The 11,084-nt window shown below is 42.7% G+C and overlaps 1 non-coding gene across 1 annotated transcript; it reads left to right on the top strand.

The window, feature by feature from the left end:
* Window positions 1-10,310: 10,310 nt before the first annotated feature.
* LOC118480012 lies at window positions 10,311-10,417 on the top strand. Its single transcript, XR_004861653.1, has one exon. It is a non-coding gene; the product is annotated as a small nucleolar RNA R71 (small nucleolar RNA).
* Window positions 10,418-11,084: the final 667 nt, after the last annotated feature.

Raw genomic sequence — 11,084 nt, 5'->3', positions numbered from 1 at the left:
CCAAGAGTGGGTCGGCCCATTTCCCCCCTAAATCGATAAACACATGAGATGTGGTAACCATCTCATATTTTACAAAAACACACAAGTTACAAAAACCCTAGCTCTCCTTTCTCTCTCTTGAACTCGAAGGCAGCCAAACACCCATCTCTTCGAAGCTTTCTTGATTCGGATTATTCTTGTTCGAAGCTTGTTAACCGGTTAGTGCCTTATGATATGTGTTTACAAACGATGGATGATTATGTGTTTCGATTTCATGATTGTTGTTTAATGATAATACTCTTGTTAACATGGTGAACTATGATGCTAGTTGTTAGTGTTCTTGATAATCGGTCACAATTGTATAATGATATAAAATCCATGTGAATCGGTTTTGATATGGATGTTAACCCGTATATGTGTTCATTACCGAATGATGTTATTGTTGTTAGGATCTCGAACCATGTTATTGAATATGCTTAATGTTCTTGTTGAATGTATTTAGGGTTCATATGAATCGAATGTTGAAAACTCTTGTTTGATCGGCTAAGGGAATGGTGATAACCTAAATTGTGTTAATTGATATCATAAGTTTGGAAACTGTGAATGATTGTAACCGAACCAGCATAATTTCGGGATTGATTAACGGATCGCACAAGGCTCGTCACAATCGCACAAGATCAGGTCATGAAAGACCTGATCTGATCGCACAAGTCGGGCGCACAAGATAATAGGTTTTGCATGATCACACAACATGATTGTGGATCGCACAAGCCGGTGCCGATCGCACAACATGTTGGGCCACACACACATATGATAATGTTAGTAAACTGTTGGGCCGGACAGCCCATATCACAATCGTACAACCCGTTCGGATTTCACAAACCGTCCGGATCGTACAAGGCTCCTGGATCGCACAAGGTCACTATTGGACCGGGCCTACTGTTATATCGCACAAGCTGAACTGTTTATCAACCGATTGGGCTTTCAAGCCCAAACCGGATCGCACAACCTGTCTGGATCGCACAAGCCAATCCGATCGCACATGATGTTTGGATCGCACAAGATTGTTAATTGTTTATTGTTGATTGGGCCGTGTATGCTATTGGATCCCTTAGATTGTTTATTGTTGTATGCCATGATCTACGTGCTTGAAACGTGTTAGCTGTGTAAAACATACGTGCTTTATGTGAACCGAACCTGACTTGTATAATAAACGTGTTAGGACGTGATTGACCACTCTTAATTCAAGTAACTTTGGTATAACTTGCCGAGCAATCCCAGGTGAGTTCATTGCATTATCTCAAGCATGCGTCCCGGTGGTTTGGGACAACTGGTAAACATTTGGAAGGGAAACTTGGGGTAAACAACTGAAACATAGAAACAATCATTTACCGGATTGCCTGTAAGGCAATGGGGTAATTAGTTGATAGCGCTATTAGGTTTGGCACCCTCACACCGGGCCGTAAGGACGGGCGTGAACTAATTACTGGGACAACTTGTAACGCGGATATAAGACCTCCTACAGCTTGTCAAGGTTGTTTGATACCTTGACTTTGACCAATGCCTGTAAGGCATTGGGGTTAGGCATTCCCATCATTGACGCTGCATACGGTACAACAAACGAATTAACAACGATATCAGAACCAAACAACGAGTTGATTTAACTAATATCTGGTAACTTCACACGTAAGCAACACCTTGAACTCACCAGCGTAGTCTGACACACTTGTTTGCATGCTTGTAGGTCGTTAACTTTGGAACATGGACTTGCTATCTGGGCGTGCTGAAGTGGTCATGGATCGAAGCTGCTGGATTATTTATAATTGAAACATTGGTTTTAAGTTTATTTTGAAACGATTACCAAACGACTTATCATTTGCTTCCGCTACATAACTCTTGGAAATTAATATTGTGTTTGACATCTAATCTTGACGATTAATGACATGTTTTATTTAAGTATTTACTATTGGTTCAATGTGATTGGTGGCTCAGACTCTGATGTGTAACACGCCTCGCGGGGTTTCCGCAGGTGGTATTTTGGGGGTGTTACATCTCTGGTGGATCTTCTTTTCATGGGACACCTTATCAGGGCCCAGATAGCTTCCAGGCGTTGTTCAACCAACATGAGTGGTACTATACACCATCCCATCAGACATCACAACACGAGCAGCAACAACAACAGGATCCCTCCGAGGATCCACGTTTCGTGGCAGTTACGCCACCACCACCGCCACCGGTTCAACCAGTAGTTCCAGATCCGCCGAGGCGAAGAAGATCAGGCGCACGGATGTCTACCCGAGGAGGGGATTTTCATTTCAGCACCCCTCGCCACTCGAGTGCTAGTCACTATCCGTCAGTACCTGAAGAAGGACCTTCAAGTCCAGTACAGGAGGCGAACTCCGCACCAATTGCACCATCTTCGCCACCATTTGGGTATGACCACCCAATACCTGCATACACGGGTCCAGCGGCATACAACCCGTTCGAACCATCGTCGCACGCACATTACAATTACAACTATGATCGCGACCCATATGTGGTAGCGGCTAGGTATAATGCCCGCTATCCCGACGGAGCTTTTGGAAACATGGGGATACCGGACTACTCAGCTCATGGGTATCCAGCACCTCCTAGACCCCCAGTTCCGCAACCGGCGCCACAACCACGTTTTTCTCCGCCCGAACAAGAAGAAATCCTCCACCGCTTAACTCGTGTGGAACGGGATTTCGAGGAAGAACGAAAGAACAACAGGGGATTCCTTAAGGGTCTAGCGAACCTGTTGAAAGGCAAGAAGAAGAAACGTGACCATTAGTCCTTATATATGTTCTAATGTAATGTCTATTTTAAATAAGTCCCTGCGTGGACGTTTATCGTATTTCAGTCCCTACGTGGACTTATCTTTTAGTCCCTGCGCGGACATCTATCTTGTATTAGTCCCTGCGTGGACTTGTCTCTTTATTAATCTCTATGTAGGTATGTACTTGTTTAAAAGTCCCGTTTAGGGCAGCGTGTAATCGTAATTGAAGTTATGTTATAATTTCATTTTGTTATTACTATATATTAAATAAATCCAAATCATTCCTTTTAAATTAAATCTGCCTAAATAAAGAATCTTAAGAATGAAACCTAGCCAGGTGTCTTTTAGACCCGGCCGAGATGGTAAGACCTGATTAAAAGATTCAGAGTTCCAGTTAACCTCTGTAATCATGTTAACGTTCATGGCAGATGTGATTCGTTAAAAATCACACGCGTCATTCTTGAATAAGAATCCTTTCTAAGGATTCCAAGGCCCAAATTAATGATATAATAAATCATGGGTTAAATCATCAATGAAGATGATCACTTGTTAAACATCCATTAGCGATGTAGTGCCTACGGGCCGAATTATCAAACATCCATTAGTGATGTAGTGCCTATGAGCCATAATCATTGTCATAATAAGACAAAAGACAGTGGTGGTCTATGACTCCCTGTCAGAAAGGGTAAAAAGGACTACGGTTCAAACCTTCATACCTTGATTCTCTATAATCTCGGCTAGTATTATAATAATGTCCTCGTGACTAGGCTTTTATGCCAGTAGCAATATTAATTGTAATTAGGATAAGTATGTTCAAATCCTAAATAAGAGTGAGTAACAAATTAACCAGATATGGTCTTTGTTACCATGGTTAATGAATTGCCATAAAAGACAATTCAATAATAAACTCCTAAAATAAAAATTTTCGTTATCTTCTGTAACAGATTCAAGTTACCATGGCTGAACCTAATGGAGGAAATAGTCATACGAGTGAAGACGAATACGATAACGCCCAAGTACATTTAACGGGCGCTCAATTAAAAGCTCTTGTCGACAACGCTGTTCAGGCAGCTCTAGATCGACAATACGAGGAACATACCGAATCTCGGAGCAGAACCGTATCCAAACCACTCTCCAAGCCAAAAACACACTCAAAATCCCACAGCAAACCACTGTCCAAGCCCAAAAAGGACGAGGATAATCACTCGTCCAACGAAAACAGTGTTCGTCGTGAAAGGGAATATACTGATGCATCCCGTGCCAGGGGCTGCACCTACAAGTACTTTGTGTCTTGTAAACCCCGAGACTTCACTGGGGAGAAAGGCGTCGTCGACTGTATGACATGGCTGGATAAGATGGACACCGTGGTGGACATCAGTGGCTGTGCGGAAAGGGACGTGGTAAAGTTTGTGTCGCAATCGTTTAAGGGCGAGGCCCTGGCTTGGTGGAGGGCGCTGGTTCAGGCCTCGGGAAAAGCTGTCCTATACAGCATGACATGGGAGGAATTCATTTCTCTCATCAAAGAAAATTACTGCCCTCAACATGAGGTGGAAAAGATAGAATCCGACTTTGTATCATTAGTGATGACAAACCTTGACTGCCAAGCTTACCTAACGAGCTTCAACACGATGTCTCGGTTGGTTCCATATCTGGTAACCCCGGAGCCAAGGAGAATCGCTCGTTTCATCGGTGGGTTAGCCCCCGAGATTAAGGCAAGCGTGAAGGCCTCTCGGCCAACGACCTTCAGATCTATGACCGACTTATCTTTGTCCCTCACTCAGGATGCGGTCCGGCAACGGTCGCTGAGGAACAAAGAAGCCGAGAAGAGGAAGCGTGAGGACGATACCTCACGAAGGTCGGGCAACAAACACCGTGGGAACGGTGATAACAAGAGAGGGTCAGAGTCGAGGAAAGATGGGCAACAATCTGGAGAAAAGCCCAAATGCAAAAACTGCCAGAAGTATCACTTTGGGAAGTGTAGGCTCGGGTCAAACTCACAGTCCCAGTCGAAGTCGTATGCTTGTGGACTGTGCAAGTCCAAGGACCACAAGACTGTGGACTGCAAGAAGATAAAAGATGCGACCTGCTATAACTGCAATGAGAAGGGGCACATTAAAAGCAACTGCCCCAAATACGCCAAGAAGCCGGAAGAAGCCAAAAAGAATAATGCAAGAGTCTTCAAGATGGATGTGAAGGAAGCTTTGCAAGACGATAACGTAATCACAGGTACTTTTCTCGTAAATAATATCTTTGCAAGAGTACTTTTTGATTCAGGCGCTGATAAGTCCTTCGTAGACCAAAAATTTTGCAAATTGCTGAATATGCCTGTCAAAACCTTAAATGTGAATTACGAGGTAGAGCTAGCAGATGGCACAGTAGAAACCGTCTCCACTATACTAGATGGATGTGTGATATTGATGTGCGTGAAGTGTGTTATAATTTTGATGTATATTTAAGCCCCTTTTTACACTTTTAGCCAAGTTTTAAATTTATAAAACACGATATTCACTAATACTAAACACACATATGGGCAAGTGCACCCATCGTGGACGTAGTATAGTGTTGGTAAGATACCGAGGTCGTCCAAGGACACAAGAGCTTTTAATACCGGTTTATCCTCAACGTCTAATCAAATCAAAAAGTGAGAAAAATGTTTTAAACTAAGAAAAATAAAAACTAACTAAATGCTGAAAAATAAAATAAAATAAAAACAGATAGACAAGATGAATCACTTGGATCCGACACGTGTATTAGTATAACCTTTGATTATTTTCGCACTTTTGCACTTGTTTAAGAGATTATCTTAGTTATTGTAGTAGGCCCCTCTTTTGAAGGCGACGTTACCCTCAACCCAGTAGTTTGAGTCAGCAAGGATACAATCCTAAAGGGTCGGATTATTAGAAGATAATGAATTAAGTTATTAATGCAAATTGTGGTAGGCCCCGCTTTTGGCGGTGACGTTACCCTCGGCTAAGTAGTCTGAGTCAGCAGGGATATAGTCCTAAATAGCCGGGATATAGTATTAATAGTAGTTAACTTATGAGGGGGTCAAAGAGTTTGGATCCCCGCCATCCAACACCTATGGGTATTGAAGGAGATCCTACTAAATTTGACCCAGGTCCCAAGCAAGACCTCTAAACGCTGAACAAGGGCAAGACCCTTACCAAACCGTTCCCTTAACCCCCGACCAGGTAGCCAACATACCTCCATATAGACCGTGGAGATATGAATGGTGAAAATCTTTTATTTTATATAGACAGTAAAATAACGCCAAGACACCACGGACAAACGATAAGGAAAGATCACCTTCAACATAAGTAACTAGTTATTAAAGTCATTAATACAAAACCAAATAAAAAGTGCAAAAGATTAAAAATAAAAAGTATTATACTAAACACTTGTCTTCACCAAGTGATGTAAGAGACTTAGGCAAACATGGCCTTGATTGTCAAGAACTCTTACGATCAATCTTGGATTCCGAGACGACTCACACACTCTATGATGGACAATGGATGATGGTGGTGGATGATGGTGTTATGGTGGTGGTGGGTGGTGGATGAAGTGTGAGAGAGGTGGTGTGCCAAGGGATGAAGTGGAATGAAACCAAGCTCCCCTATTTATAGGCTGAACAGAAGGCTGGGCACGGCCCCGTGTCCGCTGGACACGCCCCCGTGCCCGTCTGACATTCTCTCTCTTCATTAATTGTAATTCGCAATTACAATTAATGCGTCTGCTGTACTTTCACCACGCCCCCGTGTTCGCTGGACACGGCCCCGTGGTGGGCAATGGAAGCTTCTACTGGTTTGTCTTTTCTGCTGCTTCCTGGGCACGGCCCCGTGTCCGCTGGACACGGGGCATGTTCAGTCTTCTGTTTTCTCTTCTTTGCCTTGGGAGGTGCCGTTGAGGATCCGGGCAGTCTACTTTTATTCCTTTTCTTGTATTTATGCTAGAATTAGTTGTCTTTTTGCTTCTTTTGTGATTTTGAGCTCATTTCATCCTGAAAATACAAAAGGAAGACAAAAACACTCTTTTTCCAATAATAGTACTTAAAAAGGGTTAGTTTTATGCCTTAATTGATGTGATTTATATGTTGCATTTTACACACATCAAATACCCCCACACTTGAACTTTTGCTTGTCCTCAAGCAAAACTCTTTAAATGTGGCTTACACATCCCAAATGGAATAGGTAGAAGAGAAAGTTTTTAGCTTGTCCTAGAGTGTCGGGAATCCAAGGTCTTTGTAAGTTTTATTTCTATTTATTTACAATCTTATTCGTTATGATTTATTTTGAACGTTTCATAAGATAAATTACTTATTCGGGCATAGCATGCCTTATTAAAATTCCATTTATATACAAGTTCACATACCTCGCGGGGGATCACTCAACACTCGGCCGAAGGTGTATATTTTTAGTGAATCACTCGAGAGCGGCATGGAGCTTACGCCTTCCATAGGCTTGCCAAGCAATCAATCCTCCTTCTTTTTAACTTTTTACCTTTGTAAATATCAAGAGGACTTTTGGGGTGAAGGGTTAAGCTTGGGTTAAAGGTGGGTGGTTGGGTTAGTGGTTAGAAAAAGGGCGAAAATTGTAAAAAGCGTCGGTTTTCGTGAAATACCTTGTCTTTAGTGACTTTTTATTTTGAAGTATTTCTCCAAACAAGCTTTTATATAGCATTTGTTTGTTTTTTGACTTCATAATTTTTTTTTTCATCACATAAAAAGGTGAGTTTACGAAAAAAAAACCGAGCTTGTTACTAAAATAAAGGGTGAAAAATAAAAATGGTTTTTGGTGGGTAAAAAGGGTTTTGGGGTAATGAAATGAAAGGTTTAGGCTCAAAGGGGCTATCTAGGGGGATTTTGGGTAGGTGATAAAAAAAATGAAAAATAATGGTTTTGAAAGAAAAATGGTTAGTCCTAATGCCTCCATCATTTACTTACTTGAGTTTAAGTTGGTAAGGACCGGGAATGTATTGTTGTGGCAAGTTCTAGATTTGTAAGAACCAAGCGGCTATTCACACAAGAAACGAAAAATGAGCATTTAGTCTAAATATGTATATTTTTATGCTCAATAAAGGCTCAAAACTCACTTTTGTGGGAATGGGTTTTTAATGTGATCAAGTATATATAATCGAATTTTTAACTAGACTTGTTATGCCGTTTCATAATTTTCTTATGTTGGTTCTTTGTTATCACAACGCTATCGGTTGTAAACTTGTAAAAATATAACCTTTTTAGAACTTGTTATTCCCAACTTAAACTAAGACAAGTAAATAAAAAAAAATGAAAAAGTTTTTGAAAAAAATTTGGGGTGTTTAGCGGTTCCAATAGAGTTTTGTGTAAGGCTTGTGTTTAGGATTTGCAAAATTCAAGGTTTTAGCATCCCCCCCCCCACACTTAAATTACACATTGTCCTCAATGTGTCCAAAAATAAGGTTTTTGGTTGATTAGAATGTGTAAAAGTGGTTTAAAAAAGCAAAGATTTCTGTTACTGGCATCCTGGACACGGCCCCGTGGTGACCGGGCACGGCCCCGTGGTCAAGTGCCAGTAACAAAAATTAGAGAATTGAAACAGAAGCCTGGACACGGGGGCGTGTCCGCTGAACACGACCCGTGTCCAGTTACCTGAACTGGGTGTTTTCCTGCAGGTGGCTCAGCACGGGGCCGTGTTGGTTGGGCACGGCCCGTGTTGAGCCTTCTGTGATGGAGATTTGTGTCGGGTTGCTCTGTTCTTTGTGCATGGGTCCATTTTTCTCGTTCCCCTTTTTCATCCATTACCACCATGAGTGTGTTTTATTCTGCAAAATAAAACTAAAAGATTAAACTAAACTAAGGATAGTTCCGCGGAATGCCTCCGTGGTGCGCCACGTTTATAAGGGTCCTTGGCTAGACCCGATTCGAGGTTATATATTTTCTGAGTGGGATGCTTGGCGTCCCATGTTACACCGTCGGAGAGCAGCATCCAAGCTCGAATCAATAACCTTCATGTAATTGATCGGGTCGTCATCTTCTATTCTCTTCCCAACTCCGAATTTCACTTCATCATCCCCATACCTCAAGGTGAGTGTCCCGTCATTCATATCCACCACTGCTTGGGCTGTGGCAAGGAAGGGTCTCCCTAGTATAAGGGGGACCTCGGTGTCTTCCTCCATATCGAGTATGACAAAGTCAGCTGGATAAACGAATCTGCTTACCTTTACCAAGACATTCTCGATGACACCTTGTGGGAATTTGACGGATCGATCAGCGAGTTGTATGCTCATTTTTGTAGGGCTCGTGGTTCCCAAGCCGAGCCTTTTGAACATTGATGAGGGCATGAGGTTAATGCTAGCCCCTAGGTCGGCTAAGGCATTGCGAACGGGCGATTCCCCTATTGAGCATGGAATCGTGAAGCTTCCGGGGTCGATTTTCTTTTGGGGAAGTTTATTGAGCACGAGGGCAGAGCATTCTTCGCCTAAATTAACTAATTGCAAATTTTCAATTTTCCTCTTATGCGTAAGGAAGTCCCTCATGAATTTAGAGTATTTGGGCATTTGGGTTACGACTTCGATAAAAGGAATATTGACGTGCAATTGTTTTAACAGACTTTCGAACTTTGCGAATTGCTCATTTGTCTTTTGACGAATTAACCTACCGGGGTACGGAACTCGAGGAGCCTTGGTCGGCTCTGGAGATGGAGGAGAGTTCTTCTCCTGCAGAGGTGTCGGTACTGTTTCTTCCGTTGGCGGTGGCACTTCTGCAGGCCCTACGGTGCGGTTTCGTAGTGTGATGAGGTGAACTTGCGCCTTTGGGTTTGTTTCGGTATTGCTAGGTAATGCGCCTTGCGGTCTCTCGGAAAAATTTTAAGCTATTTGATTTAATTGTTTTTCTATGTTTTGAATGCTAGCTTGCTGATTTCTAAAATTAGATTCTAATTGTAGAAATCTTTCCGAGTTTTTCTTATCAGTGTCAGAGACGAGGCGAGATATAGTATCTTCGAGCCTTTCTCGTCCACCTTGTTGTTGAGTGAAATTTTGTGACTCATTTCTTGGTTGCTGAAAGTTTGTTCGTTGGGTTTGTTGGTTACTACTATTGCCGGGTTCCCTCCAACCAAGGTTTGGGTGGTTTCGCCATCCTTGGTTGTAAGTTCCCGTTGGAGGACCCGACGGCCTAGGTCTATTATCAATGTAGTTTACCATTTCTTGTTGATCGTCTGTTTCTTTCATGCAACTCCAATTTTCATGTGACCCACCACACCCTTCACAAGCCATAACCGAGACTGTTTTTGTCATTTCCAATTTTTTTATCTTTGAAGAAAGGGCCTCGATTTGGGCTTGTAAAGAAATGCTTTCATCGACCTTATGGGCGCCCAGGGCGATAGACTTATTTCCCCGGGGGGTGTGCCATTGAAAATTGGTTTGAGCAATTTCCTCAATTTGATTATATATTTCGTGTGGGCGTCGATTACCTAAAAGTCCCCCGGAGCTAGAATCAAGTGTCTGCCTAGTGTGTGGCAACAATCCATTATAGAAAGTGGATACTTGTTGCCATATTGCGAGGCCGTGATGGGGACACTTGCGTAATAGCTCCTTGAACCTTTCCCAAGTTTCATATAAGGATTCCCCGTCCTCTTGTGAATATGTATTAATTTCAGCCATTAACTTAGCAGTTTTAGCAGGAGGGAAATACTTATATAGAAATTTTTGGGCTAGTTCATCCCAGGTGTTTACCGATCCAGCGGGGAGGGCGTTGAGCCAAGCTTTCGCTCGGTCTTTTAGTGAGAAGGGAAACATACGGAGGCGGATGGCGTCGTTTGATGCTCCATTGATCCGAAAGGTATCACATATTTCCAAGAAATTAGTTATATGTAGATGGGGATCCTCGTCCGCAAGCCCGTGGAAGGTTGCGGAGTTTTGGAGCATTTGTATCAAATGCGGCCGAAGTTCGAAGTTATTGGCTTCGACATTCGGAGCATTGATAGCGGCGCTTAGAATACCTACGGTGGGTCGTAGATAATCCATAAGGGTACGTTGGTCCGCCATTGGAGGTGGATCACCCGAAACCTTCTCTTGGTTTTTGGCTTTTAACCTTTTTCTGAGAAAGCGTTCGGGTTCTTCTAGTGGTTCTTTTATGTCTTTATTGGAACTGGAGCTCATACACTACGTGAGGGTGGCGTCGGGTTCCAAGTCCTGCAATAAAAACAAAAAAAAAAAGAAAATGTTGGTCAGAAGGTTCACCACGGCCCCGCGTTGAGCGAACACGGCCCGTGGTCGGAATTTCAGTGATTGTTTTCCAGATCCCAGTTACTGGAAGTTGGACACGGCCCCGTGT

Source organism: Helianthus annuus, chromosome 6 (genome assembly GCF_002127325.2).
Source record: "Helianthus annuus cultivar XRQ/B chromosome 6, HanXRQr2.0-SUNRISE, whole genome shotgun sequence".
NCBI classification, from domain to species: domain Eukaryota; kingdom Viridiplantae; phylum Streptophyta; class Magnoliopsida; order Asterales; family Asteraceae; genus Helianthus; species Helianthus annuus.
This window is presented reverse-complemented; position numbering and strand designations above follow the sequence as displayed.